Consider the following 24528-nt stretch of genomic DNA (forward strand, 5'->3'; position numbering starts at 1 on the left):
AATGAACCTTGAATGTGACCTCTCCAAGGGAAGGAGGGGAATTCATTGGCCATGTTTACTTTATACTGAAACTCTTTTTAGCTGAAGGCCCCTAACTGTGCTGAATTGTTCTTAGTTAAGAGTGTGAGATGTGTGGTGTGGCTCGTGTTTTTCACAGTCTCAGGAACAATTATTTCATTTGTAAATTTTAGCCAGCACCAAAGTCATCATACCCAGCGAAGAAGTTCATGGTGGAATTGGATGAACTTCTTAATGAATTTTCTTTAAAGTGTGATATTTAGCTTCATTTTGTTAAAAGTTAAGGGGCTTCCCTGGTGGCTCAGACAGTAAAGAATCTGCATGGAATGCTGCAGACCTGAGTTTGATCCCTGGGTTGGGAAGATCCCTTGGAGAAGGGAATCCATTACCCTCTCCAGTATTCTTGCCTGGAGAATTCCATAGACAAAGGAGCCTGGCGGGCTACCGTCCATGGGGTCACAAAGAGTCAGACACGACTGATGACTTTCACTTTTACTTTCAAGGTGGGAAGAGATTCAAGGTATCCTCCTATGACTGGCCCATTCTTGGAAATAATAAGCCCAGGACTGCAGGGTGTCTTCATAGCTACTGCCTCCTCATCTCAGCAGCTTTATCCAAGCCAACCTAAAACATCTTTTTTTTTTTTTTTTTACTTAATGAGTTGGACAATTGTCCCAGAGTAATTATGGGCATTCTTATTTGCCTTCCCTTGAATCATGTCCCTCTTTTCAAATTATAACCTGATTTCTTAAAATACATATCTATCCTCCAGAAGAAGAGGGCAGAAGACTGTGTTAGGTGGTGAGAAGGAACACTGCTTCAGAGAACAGTCAGGATATTTGAAAAGGGCATTGTGTGTCAGTCTTTTTAGATCACTGACCAGTTTGAAAATCTAACTATGGACTCATTTATCAGAAAATGAACATGTAAACATTTATCAAAGCAATTCCAGGTGATTCATAAACTTGAAATATCCATCTCCAGATTAAATACCCATCTCCAGCATCCGCTGGACTGGGTAACATATTGATTGCAATAGACTGTGAGTTGGAACCCTCATTCAGCACAGTGACCATCCTTGACTGAGCTACAGGAATGTTACCAAGCCACACTTAAACATGTTGCCTACTTTTCTATCAAATGGAAGTAGAAGATGTTCTTCACGCATGAGATGTAGTGGAACTACGACTACATTGATCATTAAGAAAATGAACTCCAATTCTAACTGTAATTCACTTACTAACTGTCTCTGAGCAATAATTTATCAACAAACTAAACAGATTAGATTAAGTTTAATATCAGGAAATTATATAAGTACTTAACATTTTTTAAGAAAAAGTTGCTATTCTTTTATGTGCTGACTCAATAATAAAAGAAGTCTTAGGTCAGTTGAGAGTAGAACTGAATAAAATTGAACAACTGGCTATTTTAAAAAAAATCTTTAAAATTATCATTTAATTTGTATTTTCATTAGTTTATTTCTATTTATGTCTGCTGTTAGATTTTTTATATTTTTATTTCACATACATAATTACTATATATATTTATATGCCTTTTTTAGTTTTTAAAATATATTACTTTTTTGTAAATTTAGTGACAAATATAGAAAATATATCTTTGAAACAGTAAACTATTCAAGTTTGTAATTTGAGTTTTATGATTTTTAAGGAAAAAAGAATGTCTTTCTTCTAAATCTATATCTAATTAAGGAGGTAGAACCAAGGGTAAAGGGGTCTCTATATGGTCAGGACCTGGGCTCCTGTTTTTCTTTGCTATCCTCAGCTTGTAGTTTTCATTGTGTTGTCCAAGAAGGTTGCTCCAGCTCCAGCCATCATGTCTCTATTACTGTCACCTGGAATAAGGAAGGGATGGAGAAGGACATCTTCCTGCTTTTATCTGTGGTCCATAACTTAATCACAGGCCAGTCTTAGCTACAAACTTTATGTTAGCTGCCTTGTGCCTAACTAAAAATAGGAGTTCCATTACTACAGAAAAAGACAAGGTACATTTAGAGACAATTAGCACTCTTGCCACTAAAAACTGAATATATTTTTCAAGTAATCAAGATGAATTAATTTCATATAAAATAAAATGCAGTTCCTTAATGATTTAGTGATAAATAAGAACAGTTTTCAGTTTCTCCAACAGTCATTAATCCCTCTAATGACTTAATAACTTTGTGAACTTTTGTAATGTGCCTTTCTTATTATTACCTTCATTTATTTTGTATAACTGAAATATTTCATCTCTTCAGGAAAATTTCCTTTAATCTCTCATCTCATTTAGATGCTTCTTTGTAATTGGATATCTTTGGTTTCATACTACAATCTTGGCACTTACAACACTATAATCATTAGTAACATGCCTATATCACTTATTAGAATATTCCTTGAGGGCATATGCTACATCTGACATATTTTTGTAACCTCAGACCCTAACACATTCCTGGAACATAGTGCATTCAGTCACTGCTTGTTGAAAAGAAAATACATAGACTATGTGAGGTAATCTATGTGCAGTAGCATATAGAACACTACCAACTGCTTGATGCATGCAAATTAGAAATCAACTATCAGGTAGACCACATGTATTGGAGAAGGCAATGGCACCCCACTCCAATACTCTTGCCTGGAAAATCCCATGGGCAGAGGAGCCTGATAGGCTTCAGTCCATGGGGTGGCTAAGAGTCAGATACGACTGAGCAACTTCACTTTCACTTTTCACTTTCATGCATTGGAGAAGGAAATGGCAACCCACTCCAGTGTTCTTGCCTGGAGAATCCCAGGGACGGGGGAGCCTGGTGGGCTGCCGTCTCTGGGGTCACACAGAGTCGGACACGACTGAAGTGACTTAGCAGTAGCAGTAGCAGTAGACCACATGTATATGTTTAAGCTGTCCTAGTAATATGACAGGCCTTTGAATTATTGCTCTAACTTAATGTAACCCCAAAATAAGTAGATTAAAAATACGCTTTCCCTCCTTCCTCCCCTTCTCCTGGGTCAGGAAGTGAGGAAAATGGTAATCCTGAGCCATGATTTCAGTTTATCCTGTATAGAGAATCATGTCAAAATTCTGGCCCCATCTTTTTGTAGCTGGAAGAGTAGATAAACAACCTCTCAGTTTTCAACTCCTTTCATATTCAGACAGGCCTGAAATATTCACTCTGGACTCACTGATAAAGAAAAAGGACTGACACTCTTCTGACCTAACTGCCAAAATGAAGCATTGCCCCAGAGAGAGGAGCCTTACACATTGTCAGACCATTAAGAAAATATTTTTCATATTCTTTCTGGATTCAAATCATAGTATCTCAGAGAATGGATGCTTATCTTTGGGTGGAGTGTGAATATAATTATGTTTGTGTGTGTATGTCTGTGTGTATATTTGGTTCTCCCATTACTCCTTAGGCAAGTCTCTCCCTGAGTACATGAAACGTATTACCTAAGGTGTACAAAAGTTCTTAGGTGTGACAGGAACTGCAGGTCTAGGCACATTCATGGTACACTGAGCTGATGATATTGACCACAGAGTTTCAAGAAGCAACATGCATAGAATGGTCTGATGGGGACTCATGCAACAAACACTTTTCTCTGCTATTTACCCCTTTCTTTCTGTTCATTTGGAGATCTTGAGCTCACATTATTAGACTGTTCCTCAAACCTATCCCCAGTTCCTAACTCTGGATTAACCCTTAGCAATCCTCACTTAATACTTCCTGTACTCCCCTACAGATGTCAATGACCTCCCTGTACTGCCTTTGAATCCCTTCCCTAAACTGCAGCAATGTTAAGAAAGCCCCAGTCCTGTGACTTGCCTGACTGCCATACACTCTTAACCTGTATGCGTCTTCTTCCTTCTATAGCTTTTTCTTTGTTTAAACCTCATGAATCCTTCCTGTGTTGTAGCCCTCCCTGACCACAATCCCTCACCCCATATTCTTTGTTCAGTCCTTAATGGTCTAACTCTAATTTTTCATCTTTCTGTACCCCAAAGTGTGGTCCCATCTCCCACCCAGTGATGGCGTCCCTTTTCACAGGCAGGATGACAGACATCCAGATCCCTCCACCGTTATTGTCAGACTTCTGCAACCTGGGGTACCAGACCCAGACATGCTAAGAACATCAGTCTTCACCAGCTACTAATGGTTCTGATATTTTTATCTTGGAGTTTTCTGTTTTCTTAGTTTGTGCCCCTCAATCACTAGATTTATTTTAAAAGCAGCCCACTTTGTGCAGAATACTCAGTTCTATCACTGCCCTTCTAAGCTCTTCTCTGTAGCACAGAGGAGGAAATCTGGGTAACCACATTTCCCTGACTCCCTTGCCTACAGGTTTCTGGTTCAGATTCAACCATAGGAAAAACTCGTGCAAAATTTAGAAGGCAAAAAAGGAAAAAACAGTGACCTCTGAAAACATCTGTAGGCCAAGCCATAGGAACAAGTTTATAGCAGTCTGAAAATTTGTCAAGTTTTCTGAGAATCCCTAACTATGGGTAGATCAGCCGTTGGTTCTAACTTCCTCAGACTCTTTACTCCCAAATTTCTTGAAAGGAATCTTTCTGAATTTCATTCCTCCTGTCCTTTTCACTGGACTCCAGTCTCAATTTTGGCTCCTTAAGACTTCTTCCTCTCAAAATGCTAGAAATGACCTTGATTATCCTGAAAATATCCTGACTACTCATTACTTGCTGCTGCTTCTGCTGCTAAGTCGCTTCAGTCGTGTCGGACTCTGTGCGACCCCATAGATGGCAGCCCACCAGGCTCCCCCATCCCTGGGATTCTCCAGGCAAGAACACTGGAGTGGGTTGCCATTTCCTTCTCCAATGCATGAAAGTGAAAAGTGAAAGTGAAGTCACTCAGTCGTGTCCGACTCTTAGCGATCCCATGGACTGCAGCCCACCAGGCTCCTCCATCCATGGGATTTTCCAGGCAAGAGTACTGGAGTGGGGTGCCATTGCCTTCTCTGACTCATTACTTAAGTAAAAAGAAAATCTATGGATGCTACATGGATGTATCAAAAATGACAATGGTGGCATGTGTTTTACTAGCATTCATGACATTTTTAAAATAAGAAAAATAAACAGACAAATTTACTACTTTGCTGGTGGGTAGATTTCAGTGTGTATTGTACTTAAAGAATCCATCAAAGTCATGGGCTAGCTGGGATCTTCATTAACCATCTAATGGCACCTGGAATATTTCTCTAACTAAAGGACAAAAATTCAAATGTTTTTAGGGGACTGCAGGTGGCAAAAATAAATAAAACAGGTAGAATATAGCAAATAGAAAATATCAGTTGCATGGCAAACCAAAGACTGTGCTTTTTATCCGAGGAGTGCAGCCACTTCACAATATCTGCTAGTTGTTTCTATGCTGCAATAGGAAGATTGGGTTTCTAAATTTTTCAATTTATCATAAATAGTCAAGAATCCCACCTTTTATATAAAGTCTCCAAAATTTAATTATTTGGAAGTGAATTAAAAAACATTTTTGACCCTTGTACTTGCCCCCAAAACTTAGTTGCAAGTGGTTTCTAGTCCACACACTGGCATTTTCTAACCTCTGGCCTAAACTTAATAATTCAAATAAGGGGATATACACTAGGGGAGGCAGCACAAAGGTCACGAGTTGAAATCAATTTCTATTAAAAAGGATTGAAATATTAAGGAGGAGGCATCTTTCATGGTGGAATACACAAACTTAAAATCAGGGCAGGGGAAGCTAGATTAGAACATGTTATGTAATCATAAGAGACCAGGTTTCTCTCTGTGGCTATACTTACTAGGTGTATTCCCACTTGAGCTATAGGAACAAATATTTCACATCAGCTATACATTTTACCTTCCTAAGTTATTATTCCCTTGACTTACCTAAAGTCTGAGCTACTCCTGTGGACCTGAGAGGTAATGTGGAGAGTAAACGGGCAAGCTAATAAGAAATGTGTTCTGACCCATCATGTACCAACCACTCATGACATGAGTCTAGAAGAGCCGTGAAGGGACTGCAATAGAAACCAGCAGCAAGGCAAGCTGCAAGGGGTCCTCCGGAACCAGAGGCAAGCACACATGAGAGCTTTCAGTAGACCAAACACGAAGGAAATGAAGTAGCTGGAAGACATTGATCCTTGAAAAGGAGACGGTCGTAAATGCTTGATATGAAATTAGTAAATTTTCCATTTTAAATGTATCTGAAAATGGTTAACTTTTCTTATTTTGATCATAATGTTCTTATTTTACCATAGTTTTGATTAATTTCTCAGAAAAATAAAGCATTTCCTTTAGTATGATTTTCAACAGAGAAAAGTGGTGTTAGCCTATCAGTTTGTAAAAATTAATAAGTATCCACTAGCTCAAATGAAAGCATTTTTCATAAAATAATAAGTTTCAGAGCCTGGTTAGTTAAATTCCCAAGATTTACCTTGTATTATTGGAAAGTAAAGCGTTAGTCACTCAGTCATGTCCAACTCTTTGCAACCCCATATACTGTAGCCTGCGAGGCTCCTCCATCCAAGGGGTTTTCCAGGCAAGAATACTGGAGTGGGTTGCCATTTCCTTCTCCAGGGGATCTTCCTGACTCAGGGATGGAACCCTAGTCTCTCACATTGCAGGCAGACTCTTTACCATAATGTACCATATTTTTTAAAAAAATTAATAACCTATGTGAAGCAATATAATAGTTTTTGAATTTTCTTCACATCTGTGTGAGAGAAAATACTATATTTCTATGGCTCACTCTTATCACCAGCATCTGTCACAACATATGACACAGAGCACGGAAGAAATCAACAACTGGTTGTTGAATGAATGAACAAAAAAGTGAATCATGAGAACATTGTCTTGATTTTTCCTAGGTAGGAAACATTTAGCATACAAAGAATCTGCCTTTTAGATTTTTAACTCTTGGTGATCAGATGCATGACTTTTGAAGGCAAATGTAGATTCAAATATTGCTCGGCATTAGAGTTGGGTGATTATGAACAGATCACTTCGACCCTTAGTTTCCTTTTAGTGATCTGTATACTTAGAATGACACTGATGTCAAAAAGTTGCTTTGGCATTTAAATAATTATTTGTAGCCTAAAAGATGACTGGTAACATAATAGGCCAGAGTGCTAGAATTATTTAATATCCACCAATGAATCATGACCACAAGGCTTTCTTAAGATTTTGCATAACTAGAAAGCCTAGTTCCTGATGTCCAGTGGTGATGTCCTTTAATAGTTATCTGCTGTTCCTCTTTTTCTTTGTTTATCTCATTACTTAACTTGCACATTCATTTTACTGCCTGCTACTGAAATACAGACACTTTCTTTGTATGTTCAGAAAAGCATGCCTATTTATTTGAGATATTGCTCTTGGTATTACTCAATTTCAATAAAACTCTGTGATGAACTTATCTAAGTGGAATAACTTCCAAATAATGCTAAGTTGCATTACTTTCTTATGTTTTGTTTGCTGAAGCCTCAGCAAGCACTACACTATTATTGTCAAATTATTCCTAGGTCAGCTGATAGTGAATTAAATAATTCATGTTGTAGGTTCCCCCACTATCTGAAAGCAGAGCATTCCTTTGTAAGCTGAAATGGTGGAAAGTAAAGAAGCAATTATCTTAGGACACATCTTCCTAATGGATGCACAAAATAAGTCAAGATAGAGCACAGGTACTTATAGACACAAGTCAAAGCAATGGTGGTTTGATGCTGAGATGCTGAGTGTAGTTTTGTGGAAGGAGCTTGGGGTACCTCTCTCACTGCTCAGGGTACATGATGCCTATATAATGGCTCACTGCAGAACCAACACTGAAAGCTATTTTCACTTTTTGTTTTTATTCATAAAATGACCAAAGAAGATAAGGCCACTACGTTCACTGAGTTTATAGTTTAGTCAAAGTGAAATACCTGAAAGAAAAATAAAATGAAAAGTTGGGAAAAATGATATTGCAAATATATACTTTCAAACTCACCCTGCCCTACATCAAACACATAACCATGATGAATAAAATATAAAAAAGTGAATGTTAAAGAAAGCTACTCCTGAATAATGATGAAAAAGAGATAAATATCTCTATGTTCAAGAATTTGAAAAGAAGTAGAGTGAAATAAATTTGAGTTTGATGGCCTGTTAAATTCTAGATCTGGAAGCAGTTGGAAGTTGCTAGGAGTTCAACTTCTGTAGAGTAGAAGAGGCTAAGTGTGTTCCGGGTGAATACTGGGAAAAGAGCCAAACTCACTGCTGGAAACCAGTGGCTGGAATGGGCTTTCTACCCTGCATATAAAAGAGGGAAAAATACTGCTTGTATGGGGCCTCTGCCTAGTATGAAGCAATTTGCTTGGGGAAGCAGGAGGAAACAGGGCCAACCTCCTGAGCAGAAACTGAGAAAAATTTTCCATGGTTGGATTCTTGGATCTTTGAACTATTCCCATGGTGTAAATTCCTTAAACTTCCAAAATAATACTTGATTATGGACTGGGATCCCAGGGACTGGGTAGATGTAACCCCACTAGAGAATAAGAGGTAGAGAAACAGCATTGAGCATGAGTCTGGAACTCAAAATACCAAACACATGAATAAATCTTTTACTGCTAAAAAAAAAGGTCTAAGAAAAGCAACAAGCACAAGATTGTAAAGCAACTATACTCCAATAAAAGTTAAAAAAAAAAAAAAACAGGATAATCTAAACTTATATAACATTACTGTTCTTGGAATCCTCAAAAATATAACTGAGGGAAAAGTGTTATTTGGGACTGGTGCACTGGGATGACCCAGAGGGAGGGTATGGGGAAGGAGGAGGGAGGAGGGTTCAGGATGGGGAACACAGGTATACCTGTGGTGGATTCATTTCGATATTTGGCAAAACTAATACAATATTGTAATTTTTAAAAATAAAATAAAATTAAAAAACAACAACAACAACAACAACAACAAAAAAATACATATGAAACAAAATAAATAAAAATTAAATATAAATAAGTAAAAATAACTTAGAAATTTTAGAAATAAATATATTATATTTTGGAAGACAAATATCATAATATATATTAAAAAAATCTAGATTGATTAAAAGTAGTAAATGGTAAATAAACCTGTGGATGAATTAGCACAAAATGAAATGGAAAAACACAGGGGTAAGCATATTAAAAAGCCATAAAACAAAGATAGGTTAAGTTGACTCAACGTAAATTTAAGAGCAGTTTAAGAAGACTGAATGTGATAAATGATAGAGAACAAATATTTAATGAGTTAATGACTAGAAAGTTTCCAAAACTGAAGATAACACAAGTTCATCTGATTAAAAATGGATGCCAAGCATTGATAAAAATAAATAAAAACAAACTATTAGAAAAGCTAAAAACATCAATGATAAAAGATATGAAATCTTAAGTTGTGACATGAATAAAAAACAAATTTTCTTCCGTTGTCTTAAAACAGATTTTTTCTCAACAATAGATGCCTGACACAATGGGGGTATAAAGTTAAAATCCTAAGAGAAAGATAACTGTAAAAGAAAAATTTTATATTCAGCTGAACAATTGTCCAAATGCAAAAGCATAACAAAGGCATTTTTAGACAGGTAAGGAGTAAAATACTGTATTGTTTTCAGAATGTAGGATATGATTCAAGAAGAAAAATAAAATATGAAGTTTTCAATGGAATGAAAAATTAGTGGTAAGTCCCAGATATTTTAATATGTATTTATCTATTTCATTAACTATTTTGGTTTCTAAAAATATAATACTAAATTCTAGAGAATGATATAAGAGAAGGTGAAAGAAAGAAAGTTTGTTGGATTTTTAATATTACTTCACTGGACCAGCCAAGTAGAGATACCCCACATCCAAGGTCAAAGAAACTCCAGTAAGATGGTAGGGGCTGGAGTGGCTGTAGGAGATACCCCATGTCCAAGGGCAAAGGAGAAGCCCCAGCAAGACAGTAAAAGGGGTGAACTCCCATTTAGAATCAAACCCCATTCCTCCCAGAGATGCTCAGAGGACTCAGACAACTCTTATGCACACAAGGACCCAGGGACCCCACAGAGACAGACAAAACTGCATTTGTGTGTCCCATGGAGGTACCAGTTGGTGGTGCTTTGCCACATGGACAGGGGCTCTGGATACAGCAGAATTGGGTATGGCATAAGCCCTCTTGGAGGAGGTCACCATTAACACCACCATTCAGTTCAGTTCAGTCACTCAGTTGTGTTCGACTCTTTGCAATCCCATGGACTTCAGCAGGCCAGGCCTCCCTGTTCATCACCAACTTCCAGAGTTTACTCAAACTAATGTTTATTGACTCAGTGATGCCAACCAACAATTTCATCCTCTGTCCTCCCGTTCTCCTCCTGCCTTCAATCCTCCCCAGTTCAGGGTCTTTTCAGAGGAGTCACCTCTTCACATCAGGTGGTCAAAGTATTGGAGTTTCAGTTTCAACATCAGTCCTTCCAATGAATATTCAGGACTGATTTCCTTTAGGACGGACTGGTTGGATCTCCTTTCAGTCCAAGGGACTCTCAAGAGTCGTCTCCAACATCACAGTTCAAAATCATCAATTCTTCAGCACTCAGCTTTCTTTATAGTCCAACTCTCACATCCATATGTGAACTGGAAAAAACACAGCCTTGACTAGATGGACCTTTGCTGAAAAAGTAATGTCTCTGTTTTTAATATGCAGTCTAGGTTGGTCATAACTTTTCTCCCAAGGAGCAAGTGTCTATTTATTTCATGGCTGCAGTCACCATCTGCAGTGATTTTGGAGCCCCAAAAAATAAAGTCTGAAAGTGTTTCCACTGTTTCTCCATCTATTTCCCATGAAGGGATGGGACCAGATGCCATGATCTTAGTTTTCTGGATGTGGAGCTTTAAGCCAAGTTTTTCATTCTCCTCTCACTTTCATCAGAGGCTCTTTAGTTCTTCCTCACTTTCTGCCATAAGGGTGGTGTCATCTGTGTATCTGAGGTTATTGATATTTCCCCAGCAATCTTGATTCCAGCCTGTGCTTCATCAAGCCCAGCATTTCTCATGTATGCTGTTGGATATACTCTGCATAGAAGTTAAATAAGCAGGGTGATGTTATACAGCCCTGACATACTCCTTCTCCTATTTGGAAGCAGTCTGTTGCTCCATGTCCAGTTCTAACTGTTACTTCCTGATCTGCATACAAATTTCTCAAGAGGCAGGCCAGGTGGTCTGATATTCCCATCTCTTTCAGAATTTCCCATTGATATTGTGATCCACACAGTCAAAGGTTTTGGCATAGTCAATAAAGCAGTAATAGATGTTTTTCTGGACTCTCTTGCTTTTTTGATGATCCAGCAGATGTTGGCAATTTGATCTCTGGTTCCTCTGCCTTTTCTAAAACCAGCTTGAATATCTGGAAGTTCATGGTTCGTGTACAGTTGAAGCCTATCTTGGAGAATTTTGAGCATTACTTTACAAAGTGTGAGATGCGAACAATTGTGCAGTAGTTTGAGCATTCTTTGGCATTGCCTTTCTCTGGGATTTGAATGAAAACTGACCTTTTCCAGTTCTGTGGCCACTGCTGAGGTTTCCAAATTTGCTGCCATATTGAGTGCAGCACTTTCACAGCATCATCTTTTAGGATTTGAAATAGCTGAACTGGAATTCCCTCACCTTCACTAGCTTTGTTCATGGTGATGCTTCACTGAGGGTCACTTGACTTCACATTCCAGCAAACACTCCCTTCCAACAACACCAGAGAGGACTGTATACATGGACATCACCAGATGGTCAACACCGAAATCAGATTGATTATATTCTTTGCATCCAAAGATGGAGAAGCTCTATACAGTCAGGAAAAACAAGACTGGGAGATGACTGTGGCTCATATGAACTCCTTATTGCCAAATTCTGACTTAAAGTGAAGAAAGTAGGAAAAACCACTAGACGATTCAGGCATGTCCTAAATCAAACCCCTAACGATTATGCAGTGGAAATGAGAAATAGATTTAAGAAACTAGATCTGATAGACAGAGGGCCTGATGAATTATGGATGAAGTTCATGACATTGTAAAAAGACAGGGAGCAAGACCATCCCCTCCACAAAAAAAAATGCAATAAAGCAAAATGGCTGTCTGAGGAGGCCTTACAAATAGCAGTGAAAAGAAAAGAAGCAAAAAGCAAAGGAGAAAAGGAAATATATGCCCATTTGAAGGCAGAGTTCCAAAAAACAGCAAGGAGAGATAATAAAGCCTTCCTCAGCGATCAGTGCAAAGAAATAGAGGGAAAAAGTAGAATGGGAAAGACTAGAGATCTCTTTAAAAAATTAGAGATATCAAGGGAACATTTCATGCAAAGATGGGCACAATAAAGGACAGAGATGATATGGACCTAACAGAAACAGAACATATTAAGAAGAGGTGGCAAGAATACACAGAAGAACTGTACAAAAGAAGATCTTCAGGACCTGGATAATCACAATGGTGTGATCACTCACCTAGAGCTAGACATCCTGGAATGTGAAGTCAAGTGGGCCTTAAGAAGCATCACTATGAATAAAACTAGTGGAGGTGATGGAATTCCAGTTGAGCTATTTCAAATCCTAAAAGATGATGCTGTGAAAGTGCTGCACTTAATATGTCAGCAAATTTGGAAACGTCAGCAGTAGCCACAGAACTGGAAAAGGTCAGTTTTCTTTCAAATTCCAGAGAAAGACTATGCCAAATAATGCCCAAACCACTGCACAATTGCACTCATCTCATGCACTAATAAGTAATGCTCAAAATTCTTCAAGCCAGGCTTCAACAGTACATGAACCATGAAATTCCAGATGTTCAAGCTGGTTTTAGAAAAGGTAGAAAAACCAGAGATCAAATTGCCAAGATCTGATGGATCATCAAAAAAGCAAGAGAGTTCCAGAAAAACATCTATTTCTGCTTTCTTGACTATGCCAAAGCCTTTGCCTGTGTGGATCACAATAAACTGTGGAAAATTCTGAAAGAGATGGGAATAGCAGACCACCTGACCTTCCTCTTGAGAAATCTGTATGCAGATCAGGAAGCAACAGTTAGAACTGGACAAGGAACAACAGACTGGTTCCAAATCAGGAAAGGGGTACGTCAAGGCTGTATATTGTCACACTGCTTATTTAACTTATATGCAGAGTACATCATGAGAAACACTGGGCTGGATGAAGCACAAACTGGAATCAAGATTGCTGGGAGAAATATCAATAACCTCAGATACACAGATGATACCACACTTATGGCAGAAAGCAAAGAACTAAAGAGCTTCTTGATGAAAGTGAAAGAAGAGAGTGGAAAAACTTGGCTTACATCTCCACATTCAGAAAACTAAGATCATGGCATCTGGTCCCTTCACTTCATGGCAAATAGATGGAGAAACAGTGGAAACAGTGGCAGACTTTATTTATCTGGGCTCCAAAATCACTGCAGATGGTGACTGCATGATATAAAAAGATGCTTGCTCCTTGGAAGAAAAGTCATGACCAACCTAGACTGCATATTAAAAATAGAGATATTACTTTGTCAACAAAGGTCAATTTAGTCAAGGCTATGGTTTTTCCAGTAGTCTTGTATGGATGTGAGAGTAGGACAATAAAGAAAGTTGAGCACTGAAGAATTGATGATTTTGAACTGTGATGTTGGAGAAGACTCTTGAGAGCCCCTTGGACTGCAAGGAGAACCAACCAGTCCAGATCCTTAGAGAAATCAGTCCTGAATATTCATTGGAAGGACTGATGTTGAAGTTGAAATTTCAATACTTTGATCACCTGATGTGAAGAACTGACTCCTTTGAAAAGACCTTGATACTGGGAAAGGTTGAAGGCAGGAGGAGAAGAGGAAGACAGAGGATGAGATGGTTGGATGGCATCACCGACTCAATGGGCATTAGTTTGAGTATACTCCAGGAGCTGGTGATGGACAGGGAGGCCTGGCATGCTATAGTTGTTGGGGTCACAGAGAGTCGAACATGACTGAGAGTCGAACTGAACTGAACTGAAGCTTTATTTTGTATGAAAAGGTTGATAAAGATACTGAATAGTTTAAGAGTTTAAGAAGAATTTATAGTGAGATAATAAATATATAAACACACAATGACATTTTATCTGAGTGATAAAAGAATTGAGACCCACAACCTCAGCAGCAACCAGCCTGAGAAGCCAATGCACAGTCCTTGCAGCAACTGTCCCAGAATGGTCCTGACTTCAGTGACTCTTAGTTTCCTTTATTTTCCCTGTTAACTCACTATCTACCAACATAAGTCAAACCTGCTTCTCAAACCACTCACATGGAGAGGGCAATGGCAGCCCACTCCAGTACTGTTGCCCGGAAAATCCCATGGATGGAGGAGCCTGGTGGGCTGCAGTCCATGGGGTCATTAAGAGTCAGACACGACTGAGTGACTTCACTTTCACTTTCCACTTTCATGCTTTGGAGAAGGAAATGGCAACTCACTCCAGTGTTCTTGCCTGGAGAATCCCAGGGACAGTGGAGCCTGGTGGGCTGTCATCTATGGGGTTGCACAGAGTCGGACACGACTGAAGCGACTTAGCAGCAGCAGCAGCAGCTTCGTGGGCTAACAACATCTAATCACAGCACACCTGAAGCCTTCCCTGCTTTCATTAAAGACATTTTTCTCTCCCCTGGTTGACTTTAAATCTCTGCTAAAATCAAGTGATGATGTCCAATCTTGCTATAACAATCTCTGAATAAATAGCCTCACTTTGTTCTTATTTGGGTTGGCATTTTCCCCAAAACAAAATATGCATGGCTAAAACCATCAGAGATAATAGTTGAAATAATAGATACACAATTTATAGCTAGTAAATCAATAGCCACAAAGAGGATGAGAGGGAGCATCAATACCTTTATTATTTTAACAAATGTCAAGATAGGGAAGATTAGGTAGAAATAAAAAATATTAGAGAACATAAAATAACATCTAACAAATCTAAATGTGTCAATAATAGGAGGATTAAGTTCATGAATTAAATGACAAAACATCAGATTATATAGTACTTTATGCAATGTAAAAGCTATAGCCAATGTAAATAGACATGTATAGCCATCTAGAAAGATTGAAGTTAATTTTCATATAAAGTGAAATATAAAGTTTCATTGAAGGTAATTCCCAATTTTCATATAGGAAACAAATACATAAAAACAGCTTCTATAATATATCTTATACAGATTTTAAAAAGTCAAAAGCATCTGTTGGAATAGAGTTTAGAATTGCATAGTAATTATAGCAAAACATAATATAAATATATTTCATTACTGTCCATGCTTTAAATAAAATGATCTTGGAATACACAATGAACATTTGACAGTAATATAAAGAGAATTTTTAAAAATCACAATCATAGTTGGAGATATAAATTATAGAAGGGTAACAGATTGTATGATGTTCAACTGGTTTTAGAAAAGGAAGAGGAACCAGAGATGAAATTGCCAATATCCACTGGATCATGGAAAAAGCAAGAGAGTTCCAGAAAAACATCTATTTCTGCTGTATTGACTATGCCAAAGCCTTTGACTGTGTGGATCACAATAAACTGTGGAAAATTCTGAAAGAGATGGGAATACCAGACCACATGATCTGCCTCTTGAGAAATCTGTATGCAGGTCAGGAAGCAACAGTTAAAACTGGACATGGAACAACAGACTGGTTCTAAATCAGGAAAGGGGTAGGTCAAGGCTGTATATTGTCACCCTGCTTATTTAACTTATATGCAGAGTACATCATGAGAAATGCTGGGCTGGAAGAAACACAAGCTGGAATCAAGATTGCCGGGAGAAATATCAATAACCTCAGATATGCAGATGACACCACCCTTATGGCAGAAAGTGAAGAGGAACTAAAAAACCTCCTGATGAAAGTGAAAGTGGAGAGTGAAAAAGTTGGCTTAAAGCTCAACATTCAGAAAACGAAGATCATGGCATCCGGTCCCATCACTTCATGGGAAATAGATGGGGAAACAGTGGAAACAGTGTCAGACTTTATTTTTCTGGGCTCCAAAATCACTGCAGATGGTGACTGCAGCCATGAAATTAAAAGACGCTTACTCCTTGGAAGGAAAGTTATGACCAAACTAGATAGCATATTCAAAAGCAGAAACATTACTTTGTCAACAAAGGTCCGTCTAGTCAAGGCTATGGTTTTTCCTGTGGTCATGTATGGATGTGAGAGTTGGACTGTGAAGAAGGCTGAGCGCCGAAGAATTGATGCTTTTGAACTGTGGTGTTGGAGAAGACTCTTGAGAGTCCCTTGGACTGCAACGAGATCCAGCCAGTCCATTCTGAAGGAGATCAGCCCTGGGATTTCTTTGGAGGGAATGATGCTGAAGCTGAAACTCCAGTGCTTTGGCCACCTCATGCGAAGAGCTGACTCATTGGAAAAGACTCTGATGCTGGGAGGGATTGGGGCAGGACGAGAAGGGGACACCAGAGGATGAGATGGCTGGATAGCATGACTGACTAGATGGACTTGAGTCTTAGTGAACTCCGGGAGTTGGTGATGGACAGGGAGGTCTGGCGTGCTGCGATTCACGGGGTCGCAAAGAGTCAGACGTGACTGAGCAACTGAACTTAACAGATTGTATGAAATAGGAACTAATGTATAAAACACAGAAGAATCATCAGGGAATTAGAGGATTTGAATAAAATAACTGAATGATTTGATGCAAGGACAACAGAACCCAGTAAAATGTAATACAAATATTATGTATAATATATTATTTACTAACAATATAAAATACAGTGAACAAATCCAATACATTTAAAGATTTGTACCAAATAGTGTTCTAAAATATATATTTACTATCAAAATTGTCTCCAGGTGAAAACAAAACTCATGTAGTCTAGTGAGCATTTGAAAACTGGAATAAGGAAGTAAATGTCTGCTGCTGCTGCTGTGTGTGCCCGGTTGTGTCCGACTCTTTGCGACCCGATGGGCTGTAGCCCCAGGCTCCTCCGTCCATGGGATTTTCCAGGCAAGAATGCTGGAGTGGGTACCATTTTCACCTGCAGGGGATCTCCCCCAACCCAGGGATTGAACCATGTCTCCTGCATTGGTAGGCGGATTCTTGACCACTGCACCACCCAGGAAGTTCTAAGTAAATGTCCAAGAATATCTTAGGCACTGTTGATTTTAAAGGGTATTTTAAAAATCAAATCTTCAAGAAATAATGATTTTTACAAACAGTTCCAAACAATAGGAGAATGAAATATATCCTAAAAATTTTGTTTAAATAGAATCATATAACATGCGGTTGTTTTTGCCTGACTTCTTTCACATAGTGTAATGTTTTTAGGGTTCATTCATGTAGCATTTATCAAAACTTCATTTCTTTTCATGGCTAAATGGTATTTAATTGTATGGATATACTACATTGTGTTTATCTTTTCATCATTATGGACATTTGGATTTTTTCACATTTTTATATGAAAGACATGAAAAGACATTTTATAAGGCATTTATGAAGGCTGTACAAGGGAGGAAGTGTCAAGATGTGAGGTAAGAAAATTGAGGAGCTTACGTCCCCCACCAAATACATCAAAAATAAAACTATATGTGGAACAATTCTCACTGAAAACTAACTGGCAGCTGGCAGAAGGACTCCTGTACAACCAAGGTTGCAAGAAAGATGCATATCTAATGGAGTAGGAAGGGAAGAATAGTGATCAGGTTCAGACCTGTGTCCTTGGGAGTGCTCTCAGAGGAAGGGAGAAAGTACACAGACTCCCTGGGGAGTGAGCATGATCTGAGCCAGAGATTGGGCTTCCTGGTCCTGGCTCCTATGTGGAGGACACAAGCCCCCTGACTTGTTGGAGGGCCTCTAGGACAAATAGAAGGGCTGGGGGTGGGGGGGGGGCCTGGATACAGCTCATGAGGAAGGCACACACTAAATAACCTCAGAAGCAGGACAGAGAGAAGTCTGCTCTCAAGACTGCTGTGTTTCTATCACCTCCTCCCCGCCTGCCCCAGTCCGAACTATGTGAATGCTGCAGTCCCACTCAATCCATGCCACAGTGTGGCACTGGACCTGGGTCACCCCTGACTAGGAAAAAGGCTCATCCCAAGGACACCGAGGTGACCCAGTCCTGGGGCAGAACCTGGACAGGGGTGGTGGTAATCATTACTAGAGCTTCCTCAAGTGGTGCCTCAGAAGCTCACCTCCAATAGACATCAAGAATCTATGCAGGATCCCACCAACTTTGTGGAGTGTTTCCACAAGTAAAACAGGGGTGGCAGAGCCTGAGGGCAATGAGCAGCTGTGAGAGACAAGGGGGACCTGCACCCAAGGCTTTGTCTGAGTGGAGCCATAGGTACCTACCTACACAGACAACGAATTGGACCTCTGACTGCACACAGGTTCCACTTACGTCAGCGCCTCCCTCCTATAGGGCAAAGCTCCTGGTGTGGGAAGAGGGGAAATCACACACTTAAAGGAAATAGAACCAACTCAGGGCTGACACTCAGTGCTTTTGCTCCAGGAACTTGAGATCAGACTCCACCCTTGACGGAGTGGTGATAGTCAATCACTGATCAGAGAGGAAATTCTTCTTCATACCACGCACTGTGATATCCCCTCTGTTTCGAGTTCCACCTACTACCAAAGTAGTAGCTCCCAACACATCCTGAGAAAACAGTGACTTGTGTCCATGCCAGATCTAGCTCTCCAAAAGAAAATGAATGTTATGAAGGCAAGTTACAAAAGAGCATCTTTTGGGGTGGTAAAAATGGGGAAAATTTCCCTAAGAAATTGGCAGTGAGAAGCAGATTACCAGTAGGAGACAATTTTTCACTCAATGGACTGCCCAGTATTAGCAAGGCTTAGGAGGATGATATACCCCTAAATACTGCTAGAGGGGATGAAAACAAGTATGTTACAAGGAATGTTGATTTGGTAATTCCCTTTTTTCCTATTATATCATATTTGAGAAAATTGGGAAGAATATGCAAGACATGATATCAGTTGTTGGTACAATATTGTGTACTTAATTATTCCCCTAGTATTCTGTTTGTTTGACCAATTTCACTGTAAAATGAATAAGACAAGAAAAACAAAGTAACTAAGTGGTAAGAAAAAAACAATAAATTGAATCTACAAAACTGAATAACAGAAGGGATATAATTCATGTTGTTTGGCTAGGACAATCCTCTCTAAGGCCCTAACTTTTAAGCTGAGACTTTAATTATTTAAATAGAAATTTCCAGATGCACAGTTGGCAAAAGAGTTTTTCAGACCAAACAAAAGACAGATAATAGAGCTCTGAGAAAAGAAATAGTTGGGACATTTCTAGGTAGAGAAAGGAGGCCAGCTTGGCTTGAATGGAATGAAAGATTAAAGGGATCTGAGTGAAGGTGACTATGGAAAGGGCATTTATTTTATTTAAGAGGAATAGGAAACTGAATGATTTAAGCAGGGACATATTGAAATCAGGTTTGTGTTTTATAATTTTGCTCTCTTATGAGAAGACTAGATTAAAAAGGTCAAGAAGAGACCAGGAGACCGTAAACTGAAGATAGTTACCTTTGTCAAGACAAGAGATGATGATGATGTAGACAAATTAACCAATAAGAAAAATATGAAGCAGAATCATCAAGACTTTATGATAGCATGTATAAAGTGAAGGAGAGGAAGTTTTTGAAGTATGGCTCTCAGATTGGCTAGAGATCAAGACTTTTGACACCAAAGTAAAGAAAGATTTTTAAATTCCCAAATAAATATAAAACCAAGTAATGACCAACATATTTGTTCATCTAATAAGATGTATTGCTTATTTCTTTCAGTATTCTTTAAAATGGGAATGTTCACTTCTTACTTTTCAAAATCAATCTTATAATTTTTGAGTTCTTTTATGTATTGACTTTTACATAGTTTTGCTTAGTCTTTAGTTATAATTTTTAAAATCCACTTGTCAAATTTCTAACAATATTCATGTTACTGATTGGATACCCTGTAAGCGATTGTGAATTTTATAGTTCCGTTTGGAGAATATTAATAATTCACTGTTTATGATAAATATATCTTATTAAGCCTTTGACATTTTAACTATGTTTTTATTTAGAGAAAAGACAAAGAGTTACAAGTAGATACCTGGCAGCCAAGAAATAAAAATCATGATGTTTAAAGACGTTTAATCACATATTTTCCATAAGATTCCACTGAAGATTAAGTGATTTTAAATTCAATAATTTGATTTTTTAATATTATAAGAACTCTGAACCCTAAAAATAGATTAAAAAACAATAGCAATCCTAAAATTAGCTAACATTTCTTGAGGACATACCATCTGCCTAACATTGTATAAAGCAATTTATAATTCTCCTGATAATCCATATGTTAAGTATTATTATTCTCGTTTAGCAGATGGGAAAATAGAAGCAAAGTAGAAAAAATAAGATACTGAAAAAAATCTAAAACTAAATATTTCTGTTAGAATTAAATCATCTGCTTATAGTTCTATGTACTGGACAGCCAGACCTTTCACAAACCTCAAATTTGGTGGAAGGGTGTCAGCTGATACTAGCTTCCAGACTTGAATAAAGAAGTGGTTACTATCTGGCTCCACATTGTTACAAAGGAAATTGCATTCTCTCAATTTTGAGATTATTGAATAGTGTCCTTAGATGCAAGGATGAAAGTCTATTTTAGGTGTCATCATGACAATTATATTTTTATTTTCAAAACCAACCTATTGGTTTTACCTAAAGAGGGTAGGAAACACAGTAAAAGCCTAATGTTTCAGAAATCTTATATGAGAAATATGTGTGTGGGAGGGAATATTTAACGTGTTTGTCTAAAAGAAAGCAGATGTGTATTTATAGAAGATGCACACCTTTGAAAACAGTATAAAATTGTATACTTATACATCTTTAGGTAATCAGTCAGTCGGTTCAGTCGGTCAGTCATGTCCAACTCTTTGCAATCCCATAGACTGCAGCATGCCAGGCTTCCCTGTCCATCACCAATTCCCAGAGCTTTATCAAAATCATGTCCATTGAGTCGGTGATGTCATCCAACCATCTCATCCTCTGTCATCTCCTTCTCTTCCTGCCTTCAATCTTTTCCAGCATCAGGGTCTTTCCCAATGAGCCAGTTCTTTGTATCAGGCAGCCAAAGTATATATTCTGTTTAATAAATTGGTTTCTACCCTACCCATATTAGATGGATATTGCCAAAAATATAGAGAAAAAAAATGGTGATTCTATTCATATAGTTAAAAACAAAATTTAAATAAATGATGTATCAGTATTCTGACAAATTACCAACTCTACTTCCAAGTACTTTTATTGATGAAAACTGCATCACTTAACAAAATAAAGGAATGTAAGATTTCAGTTTTGGATATCAAAACCTTTGTATTTCAAAGTTGAACCAAAGTTTAAAACTATTTACTGTCAATTCATGGAAAGTTAGGTATACAAGGCAGTAATACAGGTCAGCACTTTTATCTTTCCTATATAAAATTCACTTGAGAATCTAAATACAAGGAAGGTGTGTTTATCTGCATGGCTTTTAAGTTTGCTTTAAAAAAAAAATGATTACAGGAACGATGGAAACCTAAATTTACCATAGTCTGTCTCTTTTTTCAGTCCAAGCAGTGTTTTCAAACTAACAAACTACTGATTTAGCTTATGTTCAGCAAAACATAAATAGTAAAAATATTTCTTGTTGTCTTGTTCTTTGACAGCATTCATTGACCCAGAAGTTTTGCCAGTTTAAATGTATTATTGCATTAGTAGATATAAGATACCGGATAAGGCAATGGCACCCCACTCCAGTACCCTTGCCTGGAGAATCCCATGGATGGAGGAACCTTGTAGGCTGCAGTCCATGGAATCGGACACGACTGAGCTACTTCACTTTCAGTCTTCACTTTCATGCATTGGAGAAGGAAATGGCAACCCGCTCCAGTGTTCTTGCCTGGAGAATCCCAGGGACAAAGGAGCCTGGTGGGCTGCCATCTATGGGATCACACAGAGTCAGACACGACTGAAGTGACTTAGCAGCAGCAGCAGCAGATAGATATAAGGTACAACTGCTGTCCTAAAATGACATTATTGGGAACAAAATCAAGGTATTTCCAAATACAGAAACTATTTTTGAACCTCTCTCCAATAGCATCAGTTGAAAATTATTTGCCATCTTCAAATTATTCCTTTGAATTATTTTTTAGTGGCATGAAATTTCAACTATATTTCTTCCAGGTCTCTTTCAAGGCTCATTTTACCTATCTAATTTGGGATTTTTTTTTCTTTTGTTATTTTTTACATCTAAATAATTTTTCATTTACATAAGAAGGGTCTAGCGACCACACAGAGCTAGCATATTTTTATACATTAGTTTTCCTTTTCATCTTTACCTTGTAGCTCATATCAAAGCTGTAATTGTTTGCTAGCCAGCAAAATCTAATGGCTCCCTCTGGTCAAAAGCTGTCAACAGCAATCTATCCAGCAGTGGGGGCATTGCCTGAAATAGAAAACATCGCATATGGTCGTATTCCTTGGTGGGCTACAAACAAGGCAGGGCTTAACATTTTCAAATACAAAACCATTACTAACCCCACATAATAAGGCTGGGGCACTAACATATCATTATTAGAGTCTCGTGTATCATTACTAGAGAATATCACTTCTTGCTTCATTACTGTCTATAGGTGAAAGACAAACCAACCCTTTATACTGTTTTCTTCTTTCCTTGATTTAGCAATGTGGCAATAAGTCTGTTTCTTAGATGTTAAATCATGATTTATTAGGTGTCCAAAAGTAAACCCATACTCCACAATGGATAAGGAAAACAGGCCTCAAATGATCAGTCCAGATTTCCTGCTAAGTATAAAGACTGCTAAATTCATTAGGGAATTCAACAAAGACAAACACTATGATACTGGGGGAAAAAAAAATGTCTCCAAAAGCTGTAAAGCACTGTTTAGGAAATTCTGAGATGGGTGATTTGTTTAACATTTGTGTTATCACAATAGTGTTGTGTGATCCTACTGACACAGTCCAGTATAATGACTCTGAACATCAAAACAACTATTTAGCCTCATGCTGAGTTTCCCATCCAGGCTAATTAGAATCCTTGTCTTCTTAAAACATTTCCACTCATGGAATTCCAATGGCTTTTCCACTTGTAGCCTTTTTGATATTTCTAAATCAGAATGCACTGATTTCTACTACCTTTATACCACTTTTTTACTTTGTCCTCTTATCTGCATGCCAAATTCTTTTACTAATTCCCCAGAATGAACCCCAAGAAAGAGTTCCTATTATCTTAGCTTAGAGTCTCAAATTTAAGCAGACAAAAAACAAAGTATTCTTCAAGTAGTTTTCATACATTCTACATTTTGTACATTTATACATTCACTTCTCTCCTGTTTTCAAGTTAGAAGTAAAATTTCTCATACAATAAGCTATACTGGGCTGGTGTACAGGATAAAATATATGTCTAATCTTAATTCATTGAGTAGATAGATTATCGAAGGTATAGGCTTTAGGGAATAAATTGAAGGAGAAAGCAAAGATAGTGTTAGGTCAGATAGAGGGCTTCCCTGGTGGCTCAGACAGTAAAGATTCTGCCTGCAATACAGGAGACCTGTGTTTGATCCTTGGGTGGGGAGGATTCCCTGGAGAAGGGAATTGCTTTCACCTCTAGTACTCTTGCCTGGAGAATTCCATGGCCAGAGGAATTTTGCGGGCCTCTGGTTCATGGGGTCACTAAGAGCCAGACACAACTGAGCAAACAGCACTGCTACTGCTACTGCTAATTCAGGTAGAAGAGGAACTGCTGCTCATTTGTTCACGTTTAGCATCGTGAAAGCAGAGAACTACGTGAAAGTAGGGTGGTGTTGTGGCCTCCTATAGAGGACATAAGGCGTGGGGAGTTTCTGCAAATAAAGCATGTGATGTGTTTCTACTAATTTCTTTTTAATTCAAAAACTTCCATTAATCACTTGTAGGAAATTCATCCCCCAATATAAAGTTTAGACAACTCATTAAGTGCTGTCATGTCCTTTAATGGAAATCTTGAAAAAAAAAGCATGCACGATTCTATTTACGAGACTAAGCTATTGATAATAAATCCTATTGGACCAGCCATTTGTTTAGTCAGAGTAATGCATCTCATAGCTGAACTTAACATGGGAGAAGTCTAAATTCAAATACATGAGATTGGCTTTGGTTTAGTGAAAGGGTGGAAACATAATTGGTATTTTGTCTACTTTCCTGACATATAACTCTAAGGTTCAAGGAATTGGTGGTATGTTTTGTTCATTATAACATCGTCATCACTTCTAAGATATCTGGAGTTTTGGAGACTCCAAAATTATCTTGCCAAGCACATTTTCCATTAACATTTGCACCCATATGTAATTTCAGGGGAACAATCTGAATGTTTCTGATTGTACAGAGCTATTAAATGTGAGAATGGTCCCTTGAATACATTATGATGAGTCACAACTTACTTTTAGGAGATAAATGAAAAGTCATAAAGAATTCAGATTTGCCAATGAACGTCAAATTGAAAATA

This window comes from Bubalus bubalis, chromosome 8 (genome assembly GCF_019923935.1).
Source record: "Bubalus bubalis isolate 160015118507 breed Murrah chromosome 8, NDDB_SH_1, whole genome shotgun sequence".
NCBI classification, from domain to species: Eukaryota; Metazoa; Chordata; class Mammalia; order Artiodactyla; family Bovidae; genus Bubalus; species Bubalus bubalis.